Here is a 16,877-nt window from a genome sequence, read left to right on the forward strand (position 1 = left end):
AAGAAGAGGAGAAGAGACCCAGACAGACACAGAGGGAAGACAATCATGTGAAGAAGAGGCAGAGATGGGAGTGACGTGTCTGCAAGCCTAGGAATGCCAAGATTGCCGGCCACACCAGATGCCAGGAGAGAAGGATGGAACAGATTCTCCCAGCATCACCAGGAGGAATCAGCCCTGCGCACACCTTAAATGAGGACTTCCTGCCTCCTGAACTGTGAGAGAAGAATTTCTGGTGTTTTAAGCCCCACAGTGTGTAGTCCTTTGTTACGCAGCCCCAGGAGACTGGTACTAAGAAAAGTTAGAGAAGAAGGCCGGGGCTTGCCCCACGGAGCAGGAGGCTCTGTGAGGCACATTCAGTCTGGAATCCCTCAAATCACATCACCCCTTCCCCCCGGCCCCAATCAATAGGCCTCGCCTTGCCAGCCACCCAGATCTTCCACTGCACTTCCAGAGCACTGCATGGCCTGGGACCTCTCACTGGAAGGGACCAAAGACCCCAACACCTCCTGCGGGGCAGACACAAGGATGAATCCAAGCGCTTACTAAGCTCCGTGAGGCACTGGGCACCGTGCCGGGCACTTTCACACACATTCTCCTTTAAATCCCAGACCAGCCAAAAGGCAGGTGAGCAAACAGAAGCTCTGAGAGAGAGAGAGAGAGAGAGAGAGAGAGAGAGAGAGAGCGTGACTACTCAGTTCCCACGGCAGGTGTGTGGCAGAGCCTGCTCCAAGCCCAGGCTGTCCACCAGGCAGTGTGGTCGGCTCTTTTGCACACCCGGGGCTGCAGCACCTGCCCCTTGGCAGAGCTATCTCCCACTCGCTTCGCAGCTGTGGACACCAGGGACCCCGGGTAGTTGGCATCTGCTCTTTGAAAAGGTATTTATCTTTCCACTCACTGAGAGCAGGCGAGAGCCATAAAAGGACGTGGCTGACGTCAGGTGCACAGGCGTCCCATGGAGACAGATGCCGTTCACACGCAGCGACCAGGCATGGCCACTAACCGCCAGGAATGCCCTTCTGAGGAGCAGGGGACTGGAGTGCAGGCTCACAGCTGAGCAGGGCGCCTCTCCCAGTGCCTGGGGATCCTGGGTGCTCCACAGACACAGAAGCATGGAGCAACTGGCCCAAGACCCACTTGAGGTTCCAAGATAAGCCTGAGGGGTTTCTCGGTACCATTTTAATCATTTTTAAGTGTACAATTTAGTGGCATTAAGGATATTCCCAAGGTTGTGCAACCACCACTACTATTTCCAGAACGTTTTCATCATCCCAAGGAGAAGCTCTGTACTCACCAAATACCAACTCCCTGTCCCTCCCCCCCCAGCCCCTGGTCACCACCATTCTACTTCCTGTCTCTATGAATTTGCCTATTTTAGGCACCTCACAGGAGTACAATCATACAATACTGCCCTTTTATGTCTGATTTCTTTCACTCATCACAATGCTCTTGAGGTTGAACCAGGTTGTAGCACATGTCAGAATGTCCCTCCTGTTTATGGCTAGATAATACTCCATTGCATGGATATACAGTCATGTGCCACATAACGACATGTCGTCAACAACAGAGCACATATATCACAGTGGTCTCAACAAGACTATACCATAGAGCCTAGCACGGTAGTAGGCTATATCACCTAGCTTTGTGTAAGTACTGTAGGGGAGGAAGAAATTTTCCTCTACCCTCTAGGTTCTTCTGGTGGTCTAACAACTAAATTGACATGAGACAGCTTAACAGGAAAAAAACAAACAAAAGTTTAATAACATGTATACATGGGAGAAACCCAGGAAAACTGAGTAACTCATCAAAATGGCCAAAGCCCTCACTTTAAATACCATCCTCAGCTAAAGACAAAAGAAGATGTTGGGGTGGGGAGAGTCAGGGGCTTCACAGGGAAGGAAGGCAATTCACATGTAGGTGAAGAAAAGGAGCAAACATTTGGAAAACAAGTATTTGTTTGGCAACACAGAAACAGAAGAACACAGAGGGGAACCCAACAAATAGGCTTTTCTAGGTTCCACCACCTGGTTCATATGACGCTAAGGTGATAGCTCGCTTCCTGAGACAGGATTTTTCATCTGAATTCTTTTAGGCAGTTAAGGGGGAGATAACAAGAAAAACTTTCTGAGTCTTTTGTTTCTTAAAAATAATCAGCCTACAGGGCCAGCCCAGTGGCATAGTGGTTAAGTTCACACGCTCCACTTTGGTAGCCCAGGTTCACAGGTTCAGATCCTAGTGATGGACTTACACACCACTTATAAAGCCATGCTGTGGCAGGCGTCCCACATATAAAGTGGAGGAAGATGGGCACGGATGTTAGCCCAGGGCCAATCTTCCTCAGCAAAAAGAGGAGGATTGGCAACAGATGTTAGCTCAGGGCTAATCTTCCTCACAAAAAATAAAAATAAATAAAAATAATCAGCCTAAAATAATCCTCATGTTAAAGAGAAACATTTTGGGGTGGCAAATTTTGTTCCCCTTCAGTACATTCTATGATGTTCGCACAACAACGAAATCACCTAACAACGCGTTTTTCAGAACGTATCCCCATCGTTAAGCGATGCCTGACTGTACCACGTTCCATTTATCCATTCATCAGTTCATGGACACTTGGGTTGGTTGTACCTGTCGGCTATTGTGAATAATGCTGCTGTGAACACACGTGTACGAATAACTGTTTGAGTCCCTACTTTCAGTGCTCCTGAGTATAACAACCTAGGAGTGCCATTGCTGGTAATATTCCACCGTCTGGATAGACCACAATCTGTCTACCCATTCATCAGCTGGTAACTGTGTTTAACTATTTGAGGAACCACCAGGCTGTTTTCCATGGCAGCTGCACCACTTGACCTTCCTACCAGCAGTGCACAGGGGTTCCCGCTTCTCCACATCCTCATCAACACTTATGATCTTCCGTTCTTTTGAATAATAGCCAAGCCTGAGATTTTAAAGAGAGGGAACAGGCAACTGCCATGGGAGCCCCGGGTCAGGCCGCAGGGCAAATCCGTGGTGTCTGCGCACTTGACGCTACCTTCTGTACAGAGCCACAGAAAGAACGCTGGTTGTAGGGTCAAGAGAATTCACTTCTAGTTCCAGCTCTGGAGCTTATGGCTGTGCAACCCTGGACAGATACTTCAACCACTCGGCCTCAGTGATGTCCACTGTAAGAATGGAGCTAATGAACCCAGTGTCACTTCCTGCTGGAAGCAGGCCTGTGAACTGACAACAGGAATGGAAGAGAGAGGCTTTCCATAAACTCTACGGGATGACACAGGTGGTGGAAAGGGGGGACAGTTTCAACCTCTCTTGATTCATCTTTTATGATAATGTATGGAAAGGACTAGAATACTTTTCCCTCCAACCTCCTCTTTCTCTGCCTTTGAATGGAGAAGCCAAAATACAGGAGGAAGTAGAAAGACAAAGCAGGGCTGGGAAAAAGTTATAGATGATCTGCTGAGGGCAATCTCGGCATTAGGATAATTACTGGACACACAGGCACATGTGCGCGTACACACACAGAGCACTCAAACCTCACTGTAGACTCAGAGTCTGCCCAAAAGCAGGTAGGGCAGGAATTATCATCCCAACTTGTCGGGTGAGGAAATGAAGGCACAGGGAGGTGAAGCAACTCTGCCCAAGGTCACACAGCACAGCCTAAATGGGGCCCCTGGACTCCTAGTACAGGTCAGCCAAAGCACAGGATGGCTGAGGACACCAGTCTCCACACAGGGCCAACCCCCAGAGCTAGTTCTTCATCAGGAGCAGCAGCAGCATCTCTCTATCTCTCTGTCTCTGTCTCTCTGTCTCTGTCTCTCTCTCTCTCCCTCACACACACACACACACACACACACACACACACACGCGCTCCCTTCACAGCAGGCCTCGGGAAGCTCCTCTTAAGTCTTGAAAATAAGAAGTGTTCCTTCTTCTCCAGGTGCACCATGGGATAAGTTTTCCCACTTAAAAAAACAAAAGTTCTACATAGTGCATAGACTCCCAGGTGGGCTCTCAAAAGCCTACTGAACTCCAAAATGGGCCCACTGTATGGTAAGCTGTCTGAAGTAGCATTTAACCTAGAGCTTCAGACCAGACTGTCTGGATTTGAATCCATCAGCCATGTGACCTTGGGGAAGTTGCTTTTCCCTTCTGGGTCTCAGTTTTCTCATCTGTACAATGGGGTAAACTGCAGAGGGCTGTTGAGGACCTAGCACAGAGTAAGTGCCCCAAGAACTCATTCATTCAGGTGCCTAGTGGGCTGTGTTTTTGTTGGTGAGCTAGCCTGAGAACCTAACCAGTGAATGGACACTCCAAGGGGAAGCAGCCTTTTGCAGTACCAGCTGTATGTCAGCTGGAAATTCTCCACACTAGCCAGCACTTTACACACACTGAACCCCCTCACCCTCACACGTGACCTTCCAGAAATCAACCCTCAGCCTCGGCTTAACTTCCGAGTAATCTACAACATGGATCACAATTTACAATTCCTAGTACAATTATTAACTATATTACTGCTAATTTTAAACGGCCTTAAAATTTTCAAATAAAGCATGATGAACGCAGCTCCTCATTAGTCACCCAGCCCTAAGTTAATAATTAAGCACCCTTAATTGGTGGATATGGAAATGTACGGCACAGCTTCCTAGGCACCACTGCACACGACACCGGCCCTGGCCTGATAATGGATTTCCTAAGTCAGCTCACGGGGCTAATTCACATTGAAAGTTAATTAGCCTAATGAAGGCAAGTGTGACTTAGTGAATTCCACCCTGAGTTTCTGCTCTGACTCAGCCACCCAGGAGGCTGCCGATGTCATCCTCCTCGCTTCGATTTCCTGAAGCACCCAGCGAGGGGCCCAGGGGACAGTGCTTCAGGAGGCCCTGTGTCTCCAGCCTCCGAGAGGCAGGACAGGACACATGCCCACTACCTTCTCCTGGAGCTGGCTCTGGAACTTCTGTGAGGGAGGGAACCTTCCGGCAAGTAGAAGTCACAGGTAATGAGCCCCAGGCGGGTGGAAGGCCAGGCACCACCAACCCTCATACCTATGGCTGATAAAGACCTGGACTGTCCCTGACCAAGGAGATAGCGGCCCACGTGTGCAGGGCAATGGCCAGGTCACAAAACCACCCTCCCATCCAGTCCCTCGCTGCATCCACACAGCATTCCTGGGAGGGAGCATCCCTACCCTCACTGGATGGACACAGAAACCAAGGCATGGAATGGCGCCATCGTCAAAGGCCGCTCACCTCGGCATGGTACAACTCAACCCGAGGTCCTCCTAGTCCAGTTGTCTTCCATTGTTCCCCATCCCGAGGCAAGGCAAAGGCAAAATCGCACTGGCCCGGAAACAGCCCAAACGTCCATCAACGGATGAGTGGATAAACATGTGGTGTGTATGTACGATGGAATATTATTCAGCACAAAAAGGAAGGAAATCCTGACACAGGCTACAACATGGGTGAAGCTGGAGGACATTATGGTAAGTGCAACAAGCCAGTCACAGAGGGACAAATACTGTACAACTCCACTTATATGAGGTCCCGAAAGGAGTCATATTCACAGAGATAGAAAGTAGAACGGTGGGTGCCAGGGGCTGGGGGAGGGGAAATGGGAGTTGTTTACTGGGGAGAGAGTTTCTATCTGGGGTTATGAAAAGGGTCTGGAGATGGATGGTGATGATGGCTGCACAACAATGTGAATGTACTTAATGCCACTGAATGTGAATGTACTGAATGCTACAGCTAAAAATGGTAAATTTTATGTTATGTGTATTTTACCACACACACAAAAAGGAACGAAGTACTGATACATGCTACAACATGGATAAACCTCAAAAGCATTATGTTATGTGAAAGGAGACAGATACAAAAGGTCACACGTTGTACAATTCCATTTATATGAAATATCCAGAATAGGTAAATCTATAGAGACAGAAAGTAGAATGGTGGTTGCCAAAGGCTGGGAGTCAGGAGAATGGGAGTGACTGTTAACAGCTGTGGGGTTTCCTTTTGGGATGATGAGAACGTTCTGGAACTAGATAGAGGTGATGGTTGTACAACATTGTGAATGTACTAAATGACACGGAATCGTACACTTTAAAAATGGTTAATTTTATGTTATGTGAATTTCACTTCAATTAAAAAAAACGAAAGGAAAGAAAAGAAAATCTCACATTCTCTGGCCCTCTCTTCTCCTGCATCCAAAGCCTGACTCAATGCCCTCTTTTTCTGCTGGGCATCCAGCGGGCAAGCACTGCACATGCTGGAACCTCCATGTTCCCTCCACGACCGAGGCCTGAGCATAGCCAGGGGCGTGGAATTCTTCTGGGTTATTCCAAGCACTGGTTAGGATTCTAGTGAAAACAGGAAAACACTGGCAACCAGCCACCTGAGAGGGCAAGTGGGCCAGAACACCTTCCCCAAGCCCCTTTCATTCGGAGATTTCATTAAACCTCTCTTCCAAGTTCAGAACCAGGCGAGGCACTCCTCGAGGGTCCCCCAGGCCGGCTGGGACACCCAGACCCCAGGAGCTACACCAAGATGACAACGGTCCATGGTGTAGTTGATAGAGCGTGACGAGCTCCAGGGACGTGTCCCCGTCTGGAGCAAGGAGCCAAATCAGCCGTTCTGGACACATCCCTGTAGGCCTCCTGAGAAAAGCAGACCCTAAAACTCTTGTGAAGGGACCTTGACCTGCGTCACCTCTCAGCCCAGCAGCCATAGGCCCTTCAGCTTTCTCAGCTCAGAAGAGGCAAGTGTGGAGCTGGTGAGAGACAAAGTGCGTTAGCCTCCTCCTCCTCCTCCTCTACCTGGCTTCCTGCTGAGCTCCCAACAAGGCCATGGGGTCCCTGCTCTTTCTCTAATGAGCTGGAGAGGAGGAAATGGCAGAAGTGGGGCAGGGAGAGAGGAAAGACACAGACCAAGCCGACCAGCCTGAGGTAAGAACCCGGGCGGACAAGCCGGCTCACCCTGAACTGTGCTCTTATTAGAAAATCACCTGCCCCACACCCATATCGGGGTATCTGCTTGACCAGCCGTAAGGCAGCCTGTCTGAAAGGCCTGTTCTCACCTGAGGGAAGGAAAAGGCACCACCTCCCAAGGACCTCACCCTCTAAGACTCAGAGACGCACACCCAGCAGCCCCAGCCCCATGCCCGGTCTTGATCGCGAGCCTCCAGGTGTGAGGCTGGAGGACTTGACAACAGGATCTCAAAACCATGTCAACACCATAATCCAGAGCACGCAACCCTGTCTTAGGGAGTCTGCTCTGAGTCCATGGAGCCCTTTGGCCTCTTTGAAAAGCAAAAGCTACAGAACTAACAGGAGAGGAATTCTGTTTTCCTTCCTGAAAAAAAAGAAAAGAAACAGAAACCCACACAAATCCAAACTGAAAAGTACTGTGCACTATTCAGACTGAACAGGACCAGGAAATACTAATGGATTTAAAAAACAACATGACAACGCAGCACGGGTCGTGTCACAGACGTGACTGAACACGAACGTGAGGAATCAAGGACCTGGGTTAGGTTACGAGTCCCAGCCAGCAGTTACTTTCCTGGGTGGTTGGCCCAAATCATTCTGTCTCTGAGCTGTAGTGTCCCCAAGTGTGAACCATGACAGATGAAAGCCCTGGGGGCCTAATCACAACCTCTCCAGCCCCAGTTTCCTCACCAGCAGATTTATGTCCATCACATGAAGCACAAGGGCAAAAGCACTTTGTGTCCTGGGGGGTATTTTACAAAAGATGTGTTAATGAGAGAAGCCCCTTCGTCTCTGGACCTGTAGCCGTTGCCTCCCCTCAAACAGTCATCAGACCCTGAATCACCAGGAGGCCACTGTGCTGGGCACCGGAGACCCAAAGACAAATAAGCCAAGGTCCCTCAGCCTGTGGAGCAGCTGGGCTAGACCAGGGACGCCTGTGGGAGGAGAGGGAAGAGCTGCCTTCTCCTTGAGCAGGAATCTCGGTCCCCGGAAAAGTCCATAATCAAGGGTCACCTGGTTGGGTATGGGATGGTTGCTATTATTAGCCTAAACCCTCCAAATACCAGTCCTGCAGCTACCAGACCACCAAGACAAATTTGAGTGAACGGGACGCCCCGGATTCTATGAGCCAGCCTCCAGTTCACTACCCTGTCCTTGAGTCTCAGTCTCGCTCCACGCCCAGCCGTGGGATCAGAAGGCTTCAGGGAAATGGAAAGCCACTCCTCTTCGTGGAAAGGTCAAACCAAACCACTGGACGTGGTTTTTTCCAATGCTCCTTCCGGCTCACATATTTGTAAGATTCTGAATTCCCTTTTCCCCCCTGGTGGAAAGTCAGACAGAACATTCCTCAGGAAAGAGGACTTTTAGCCAGAGGGAAATAACAGAGGTAAAAGAAAAATAGGTGTAATCGGGTGCTATAAAACCTTGGTACCCAAGGAGTGCAGGATGGATAGCGCTGGTCAGCAGTCATTACCGTGAACTCATGAAGCTCCGGTGAGTCACCGGGGGCTGGGAGCTGAAATAAAACTAGCCTTCTCCATCACAGTACAGGACGGGAGCTCAGCTGCATACTAATGCAGGGATCTGTTAACCGCCTCCCTTGCTGCTCCCAGCAGCAAATGCAGAGGCTGCATTGCACCCAAGTATAAATTAATGAGTTCCTTTCCGAGCTGGGTTAATACAAATTGTGCTCTGGACCAATTAAAGAAGCCACTTCAGAACTTGGCTTCACTGCATTGGAAAATGTCATACACATGGGGGAAAAATGAGGTCTTGGGTTATGCGTGTCCGATTGATGGCTAAACAATCTGAAAGCAGGCGTGCTTTCAGAACTCTCAAGGCTTTTGTTATTAATGGTGTTTTAGTGCTGGGTTCTTAAACATACGAAAGAAATTTCCTTTAAACTGGTAGTTACCGACTACCACCGTGGGAAAGGCTGCAGGCCTCCTACCTCCCAGATGGTTTAGCCACAATAAACGTGTGGCCTGTCAGATGCACAACACTGAGAAACTAATTGAAATATGCTGCAACAAGCAGACCCAAAATAAATGTGAAATCATTGTTTCCTGACACGAGAGCCTGCTGAATGGGCCCCATGTCTGGCTGTCCCTGCTGACCGAATGTTCCCCTGCTCAGTAAGCCTCACTGATGCGTGGTTTTCAAAGGACTTAAATGCTTTTTTCCATTGTGATTACCCAAGAGGGAAACATTCTAATTGCATAAAATGTTTGGTTTTTCCTCCTCTTATTAAAAAAAAAAGTGAAATGTCAGTTCCTACAAAGTGCCAAGAAAAGCAATTAATGGGCCCTCTGGCAGGACAGAGGAGGGGAATGGACATGCCAGTGCTAACCTGGCCTCACCGGGGCCTCCAGACTTGCGGGGAAGCCCTGCCTCCTGGTCAACTCTGTGCCGATGGAAGCCGTTCCCTGTTGAAAATGAGAACAGTCAACTATTTCTACCCCGACACACCCCCGTCCCTTTGCCCCTCCCTTCAAGATGGCTTTTCAAGGGGCTGTAAAGAGACAGCAGGGGGACAGCTGGCAGCACCCAATAAGCTGGCCCTTCCTCCCCCTGGCCTCACACAGGACACTGGCGCCTGCTGGGCCCTCCCTGAGGCCAGATTTATCATGGAGCACGGCCAGGTGAGGCCGGGAGGCTGCAGGGCCTGACTCAGTCACGCAGGGTAGCAGTGGGAAAGAGCTCGCCCTGCGCACAGCACAGCCGATGAGTCAGCCAGACCCCACGGAGACCTGGGGGAAAGGCCTCCCAGCTGCCAAAAGAGAAAATCCCGTCCTTCACCGGGAACCACCTCTGCAAAGGGAAAGAGAAGCTCAGAGAGAAGAAAGACCAATCATCTGTATTACCTACGTTTCAGCTCCTCACGGGGCACACAGGGCGAAACGTTTTTGGAAAGGTTCCCAGGAATAAGAAGGCCAGGAGTGGAGGACCCAGGAAGCCCCGCGTGGCCTGAAATGCCTCCTTAAGAGGATCATTCCTTTGGGCAAAGGACTGCCCTCAGCTCCTCTCAGCAAAGACCAGTTCTCTTAGGGAGGCAGGTATGGGATTGCCGACGCCCCCCAACATGCGACAACACTGGCACCTCCTGCCCACAGGCTTGTGGAAAGGCGAGATGGGTGCCCTTCTGGGAGAGGGTTATGGCAGGGCCGAGGGAGGGAAACCTGTGCCCGCACATTTCTCCTTTCCCTGGCACCAAAGACGGAGCAAACACAGAATCTGCAGCCCCAGCCTTCATTCACCCAGTACTTACTGAGCATCAAGGAGGTGCCGCGTTCTAGACGCTGGAGATACGGTGGCGGCAGACACAATGACAAAGATGGCAGATGGGCTCCACGCACTGCGGGAGCCAGGAGGAGGAAAGGATCTGACCGTGAGGACAGTGAGAGCTGAGGAGGAAGAGCTATACCTGGGGTCAACCAGGGGCGGGTACAAGTCTTGGCTCTGCCCCAGCTACCTGTGCAAGCTCGAACGAGTTATTACACCTCTCTTTTCTGTAAAATGCAGGCAACTGTCCCTCCTTATCCCTCAGGAATGCTGTGGCTCTCGACTGAAACACAGCAGCTGTGGAAGTACTTTGTATATACAGTCAATCTTCATCACCCATAGATTCCATATTCATGAATTCACCTACTGGCTAAAATTTATTCGTAACCCCAAAATCAATGCTCAGGGCTCTTTCTCGGTCATTTGTAGACATGTGCAGAGCGGCAAAAAATTTGAGTCACCCAATGCGCATGTTCCCAGCTGAAGCGGAACAAGGCAACGCTCTGCCTTCTCCTTTCAGCTCCTACAGTAAACAAGCATCCTTTTTACGGTCTGTTTAGTACCACGGCCTCACACTTTCGTGCTTTTTGTTGGTGATTTCGCTGTTCGAAATGGCCCCACTCAGAGGGCTGAAGTTCTGTCTAGGGTTCCTGAGCACAGGAAGGCTGTGATGTGTCTTATGGAGAAAACACGTGTGTTAGGTGAGCTTCGTTCAGGCACGAGTGACAGTGCTGTTGGCTGAGTTCAGGGGTAATAAATCAACAATACATATTAAATAAGGTGTCTTCAAACAGAAACACATAAAACAAGGCTATGTACTGATTGGTAGACAAACATGTTGAAACCAGAGGCTTGCAGGAACCTAACCCTGTACGTCCCCTAGGAGCAGTGGTTCAATATTCGCTAATCAGCGTCGTGTCACTTTATAGAACAGAACTACCTCGAATAACGAGCCTGGACTGTGTGTGTGACGTATTATCCTTGGAGGTCTCCTGTTCTCAGCGCCATCGCTCCTACAGCTGCAGGCACACATGTCCACACCCCGCCTGTCTGCATCGCTGACAGGGGACTCAGCCTCACGGTGCCCCACGTCCTGCAGCTACTTTGACAAGTCTCTTCCTTCCCTGGCACCCCAACTCCCGACCCCGTTCTCACAACAGGGAAACGGCACTTCGAGGGCACCAAGGAAAAGCTTTGTGAAGGAGAGGGTGTGAAACTGCTTTCTTGAAGCTTTTCCCCAAGGCTATTCCCTGGGGTTTTGATTTGTCTGTTACTGGAAGCCTGCCTGTTAATTTTCTTTCCATCCTCTGGCAAGGGCTGACATGAGTAATTTAAGCGAATGCCGGCCCTCCTCTGCAACAGAGCTCTTTACGTCTTTGGCCATAAAGGTTTAGCAGGGGTTTGTCACGGTGGTTGCCAGGCCAGGCGTGAGGAAGTCAGTAATCCCGAACCCATTTTACAGGAAAAAAACAGCCAATGTACAGGGCTGCTCCCCGTCGCCAGCCTTGCCAGTATAAAGAGCGAGCGCCGAACTGGTAACTAGTTATCTGGGTTCCAGGCTGATGGATGGGTCTCTGGCAAGTCACTTCCTTTCTGCAGGCCTCAGCTCCTCATCCTTAACAGGGTGCAGCCTTCCCAGCTCCAGTGTCCCCAGGCCTTCCATCAAGGCTGGAGAGGATCTGAAAAGGCATCACCAGGCTCCCCACTTTACCCTCCGGACCAATTCTCTCCTTTCACACCAGAAGACCCGTTATGATGGGGCCTTTGTGATAACCACAGCTTTTAGACTCTTAAATTCTACACACCTCTACAGGTGCTATGGCTATCAAAACTCCACCCATTCTTCAAAGCCTCTTTCAAATCCCACCTCTTCCAGGAAGTCAACCCTGACTGCCTTACCCAGAAAGGGCGTCTCCTCCTCTGAACTCTGCCTGCTGTTGAAGCAACACTTATCACACACACCCTGTGTTACCAGTGGTGCTCATCTCCCTAACCACACCCGGAGTTGGCCTAAGTTTCAGATGTAATGTTATTATCGTATTCAATTCATGTATCTGTCCGCTGTTTTCCAAAAACCTTTTGTGATGACTTCTAAAGAATATAGATAGATTTACCCATAAACATACACACACATACACACACACACAGAGATAGTAAAGGAAAGTAGAAATAAGTAGGCTGACTATAAGAGTAAGGGAATACAGTTGCTAGATGGAATATCGCATTGTGTGCTGAGCACCCTGAAAGCCAGGTGGGGGGTGGTGACCATAATCAGTGGAAAGACAGTGTGGGTGGATGGGGAGTCAGGCAGAACTGGGTACAAACCCAGAGAGCCTTTGCGCCAATCAGTTGACCTCTTTGTGTCTCAACTTCTTTGGGAAAAAGGGAGAGGAACACCACCTAACCTGTGAAAGCAGGGCCAGCTGGCTTTAACTGTACGCAGTTAGTTGTCTGTTTGGAAAAGTAGTTGGATAATGCATTACTAAAGCCACCCTGTAGATAACATCTCTGACACTGGGTCACCACAGTAATGGGTGGGGTGCTTAAGTTTTTCAAAAACTAAGAGTCGATTCCTTGTCCAGTTCAGGCCAGTTGAGACCACCAACTCATCAACTAGGCCTGTGTGGATGACCTCCTGATGTTACGGAGCTAAAAACTCCACCCTCAGATCATGGCTGCCATTTCAGGAGCACGTGTCCTGTGAAGAGCCATGAAGCTTGACTACTGATCAAGCGCAGATCATCAATTACCTCACCTCTCCTTACCTCCAGTCACCTATTCCCACACTTCAGAGCTCCCTGCTCCTTTATCCCATAAATATCCCTGAGTCCCCATTTCCAGGGAGGTGGATTTGAGATCGGTTCTCTTGTCTCCTCGTTTGGCTGCCTTGTGATTAAACCCTTTCTCTTTGCAAACTCCTCGACTCGGTGATTGGCGTAATCTTGCAGCAGGCAAAATGAACCTGGTTTGGTAACACCTGCAGGGTGGGTGGGGGAGCCCCGTGCACACACTGTGTACACAGAGTACACAAACAATACAGGTTTTCCTTCCCCCCCTTCCTTTTCATTCTCAAAGCGGGAAGCTTTTAGTTTCTCCTAGGAGAGGCAAGGTTTGCCTGGCCCTAAATCCTGAAAGCAAATTTTCACACAAGACTTGGTAAAGAAGCCTTGAGCAGAAGGGCCAATGCCCCAGATTATCGTTTTAGAGCAAACTGCATGAGGACTTGCCGTGGCTCTATTTAATGACATTCCGGATACTCAGTAAAAACTTAATAAACATCGATGGAACGACCTGTTGAGAAGCTGTGCAAAGACCACTTAGCTGCATCCGTGTCTGGTGGCAGGGGTGCTGTTAAGCAGGTGTCAGGGCAGCTGTCTGCAGAGGGATTGGTCTCGTATGAGCAGGGCTGAGAAGTGGCGTGCTAGCATGTGACCGCTCACTTTGGATTGACCTGGTATTGGACTGACCGCCTGCCTCTCCCACCCATGGCTAAAATCACAAAAGTGAGACTGCTGTCCCTCCACTAAGAGCACAAGGCCCTCAGCATTTGTTCCAGAACAGCCAGGCCGTGATCTTGAAGCACCAGAAGTTTCCTCTCCTAATCTCTACAAACAACAGCACATTCTCCATGACTGGCTGTTCCCCGAGACCAAGATGGAAAGACTTAACCGGATGGGATGGTTCAGAGAATATCTGCCCGGTTTTAAAATAGGCCTCTAGCTAGGGAGGAAGGCAAAGCTGGGTCCCGGGAGAGAGAATGTACAAGCAGTCACCTTGGGACGAGAGGGCTCTTAGCAGTCCTCTAGACTGACCTTCTCCCCATTTATCCAACATTGTCCTGAGACCCGACCATGTGCCAGGCACTGGGGGTACAGAGAAAAGCAGTTCAGCATCGACCCCCAGGGAGCTCAGTCCAGTGGGGAGGCACCGGTAAACAGATAACTGCCATTCCACCTGGTAAGTCGGATTGGGGTGGCCCAAAGGTGGAGGTGATCGATGACCTGGGAAAGCCAGTGAAGACAAGGCTAGGTCTCAATAATGAAGAGTTGATAAGGGAGAGGACACAGGGCCCTGAAGGGCCTCCTATATGCAGAGGAATTTTCTTTCAGATTTCATAAGCAACAACCAAGACCAAGAGAAACCAAGTGACTTAGTTAAGCTTGTACAGATGTTCTGGGGCAGCCAGGCATGGAACCCTGACTCCCATCATTCAATTCTCTGCCCTACTGCCTCCCTTGCACAGCGAGCTGTGGGAGGCCAAAGAGAGGCCATTCCACACTCCCCGCCCAGGGAACCCAGAGTCTGTGGCCGGCCATCACAGCAGAGCATGTACTGTCCTAGTCATTTGGCAAGTCACTCCCTACAAGAAAAATAGCCTTTCCTAACTCCTTGTGTTTCTCTCTGCAAAGGGAGAGGGCTGGGAATCTCTTCCAATCACAGCATTCAGTCTCTTAACAGAGGAAAAATAATTTAACAGCGAAAGTCCAGGAGTCAGATAAGCCAGGGTCCCAGAGGCAAGCCGGGGAGGGGGCTTCTACTCCATCCAGACACTGACTGTGCACAGGGAGCTGGCCAAGAGCAGGGGACCAGGGATGACTCCAACTCCCCTCCTGTCCTCCAGGAGCTCACAATCCAGCAGGGGAGATAAGCCAGGCACAAAAGTAACTATAAAATCAGGCAGGCGGTGATAACAGTCACACAAGAGACACAGATAAAATGCAGTGGGAGTTCAGAGCAGCGACAGGTCCAGCTGGGGGCTTGGGTGGTAGATGAGATTCAGACAAAGAGGAGCATTTACTACCTTCGCCCCAGAAAGGGGGGGGTCTATCCTATCAGTTTCAGTGACTCCCAGGTGGGTGCTGGGGAGAGAGCTGGTAGTGGACCCAGACAGATGCTCAAATGAGGTCTCCTTTGAAGAATCCTGATTCTGGAGGGGAGGAGACGGGCAGGCCTGAGCGTTCGGAGAACTACCCCAGCCCATATTTCAGAGGAAGGGAGAGGAGTGTAGGACGAGGAATCTAGAATTTCTGTATAGGTGCAGCAAGTCCGTTGAAAGGGGACAGAGCTAGAGGACTTGCTTTGAAATGATATTTGCATAGCAAGCACACTGTGTTTACCTAGAATGTCCATTTGGGGTTTCTTGGGGGGGAATTAGTGCACATTATGGGGGACGGGAACACTAAAGTTTCCCTCTCCCCAAGTCACCCATCCGCCCTGCCCCTGATAAGAACGGATGAGGGGCGGGTGGAAGAGGGAGCCGCGCGGCCCTGAGGCAGAACTGGCACCTCAGATCACAACAGGAAAGGGAGACTCAGGATGCGGATGGGCCAGATTTTCCTCCAGCCAAGGGGGACACCTGGAGCACCGTTTCCTGAGTCCTGGCCCCCACTCTGAGGGCCACACCTCATGCTAGGCCCCGGACACCCACGCAGCCACGGCCAGGGCTGGAGAGGCGTCCAGCTGGAGGCGGGAAGCGGCAGCAGGCTGGACGGAGGGCTTTGCCCACCCCTTCCTCCCGCCCCTTCCCGGCCCGTTCCTCAGGAGCGGGGTCGGACCGGGCAGGCCCAGCACGACACACACACCTGCCCCTCGACCGTGGCGACACTTGTCACTGGGGGAGGGGAGTCTTCCACGCCCGGCCGCAACCGACGGAAATTCGGAAAGGAGCATTTGGGGCCCGAATCCGGAGGGCCAGCGACTCCCGGGGGCCGGACTCGTGGCGATTTCCTGAGACGGGGGTCCCCGCGCGCGCCACAGCCTCCCCCCGCGCGGGCCGGCCGGGCCCGGGTCCCCACCTGCCCTCCGGCCGGGCCTCCCGAGCCGCCGCCGCCCGCCGGTCCCCGCCCGCGCCCGGCGCTCCGGGGCTCGCCGCGGGCCTGGGGAGGGGCCGCCGCGCCGCCTTCCGGCCCGGGCCGCCCAGCACTCACCCCGCTCGGCGCGGCCGCGGCTCCGTCCTCTTCGCCGCGCTGGGCCGCCGCCGCCTCACGCCGCCCGGGAGGCGCCCGCCCCGCGGGCCCGGCCCGGCCGCTTGCGCCCCGCGGCTCCGCGCGCCGCCGCCGCCGCCAGCTGGCCCCGGGCGAGCGGCCGGGCCCCCGCGGGCATGCTCCCCGGCCGTCGGCGGGCGGCGGGCGCACGTGCTGCCGCCGCGCTCTGGGCGCTGGAGCGCGGGCCGCGGGCGGGGAGGCGGCGGCCGGGGCGCGGGCGGGCGCGCCCGCGGACCCGCTTGACAGCTCTACGCCGCGGCGCCGCCGTGCCCCGCGCGCCCCAGCGGCCGCTGCTGCCCGCGCGCGCCGGGCCCGCCTCGCATTCCCTCACTCGGCGGCGGCCTGCGCCTCCGTCAGGCCGCGCGGGGAGCGGCGCGACTCCGGGCGAGGGGCCGCCTCCGCCGGAAGAAACCTGGCGAAGTTCGGGCTCCCGCCCTGGCGGCCGGCCGGCCTGCTGCTCCCCCGGCCCGGCCCGCAGCCCGGAAGCCCAGAGGCCTGGCCTCGCTCCCCCGCGGGGAGGCCCCCGGGCGCGGGACCCCCCGGCTCTTCTCACACCGTCAGCCTCGTCTGCCGGGGGACTTGTTACCGTACCACAGGGACCAAGTGCACGGGGGAGGGAACAAGTAGACTCGTGGGAA

At 52.4% G+C, this 16,877-nt stretch overlaps 1 protein-coding gene across 7 annotated transcripts in view; it reads right to left on the minus strand.

The window, feature by feature from the left end:
- Window positions 1-16,286, minus strand: part of PITPNM2 (phosphatidylinositol transfer protein membrane associated 2) — a 140,289-nt gene extending 124,003 nt beyond the window's left edge. For 3 of the 7 annotated variants that reach the window (XM_087423381.1, XM_087423379.1, XM_087423380.1), the window contains exon 1: window positions 16,183-16,283. The gene's annotated coding sequence lies outside the window, so the exon portion shown is untranslated. Of the gene's footprint in view, window positions 1-16,182 lie in introns of all 7 variants that reach the window. The other 4 variants (XM_087423376.1, XM_087423377.1, XM_087423378.1 and 1 more) reach the window with 3 other exon arrangements.
- Between the last annotated feature and the right edge of the window lie 591 nt (window positions 16,287-16,877).

This window comes from Ceratotherium simum, chromosome 35 (genome assembly GCF_057802395.1).
Source record: "Ceratotherium simum simum isolate JZ-2026a chromosome 35, ASM5780239v1, whole genome shotgun sequence".
Classification (NCBI taxonomy): Eukaryota; Metazoa; Chordata; class Mammalia; order Perissodactyla; family Rhinocerotidae; genus Ceratotherium; species Ceratotherium simum.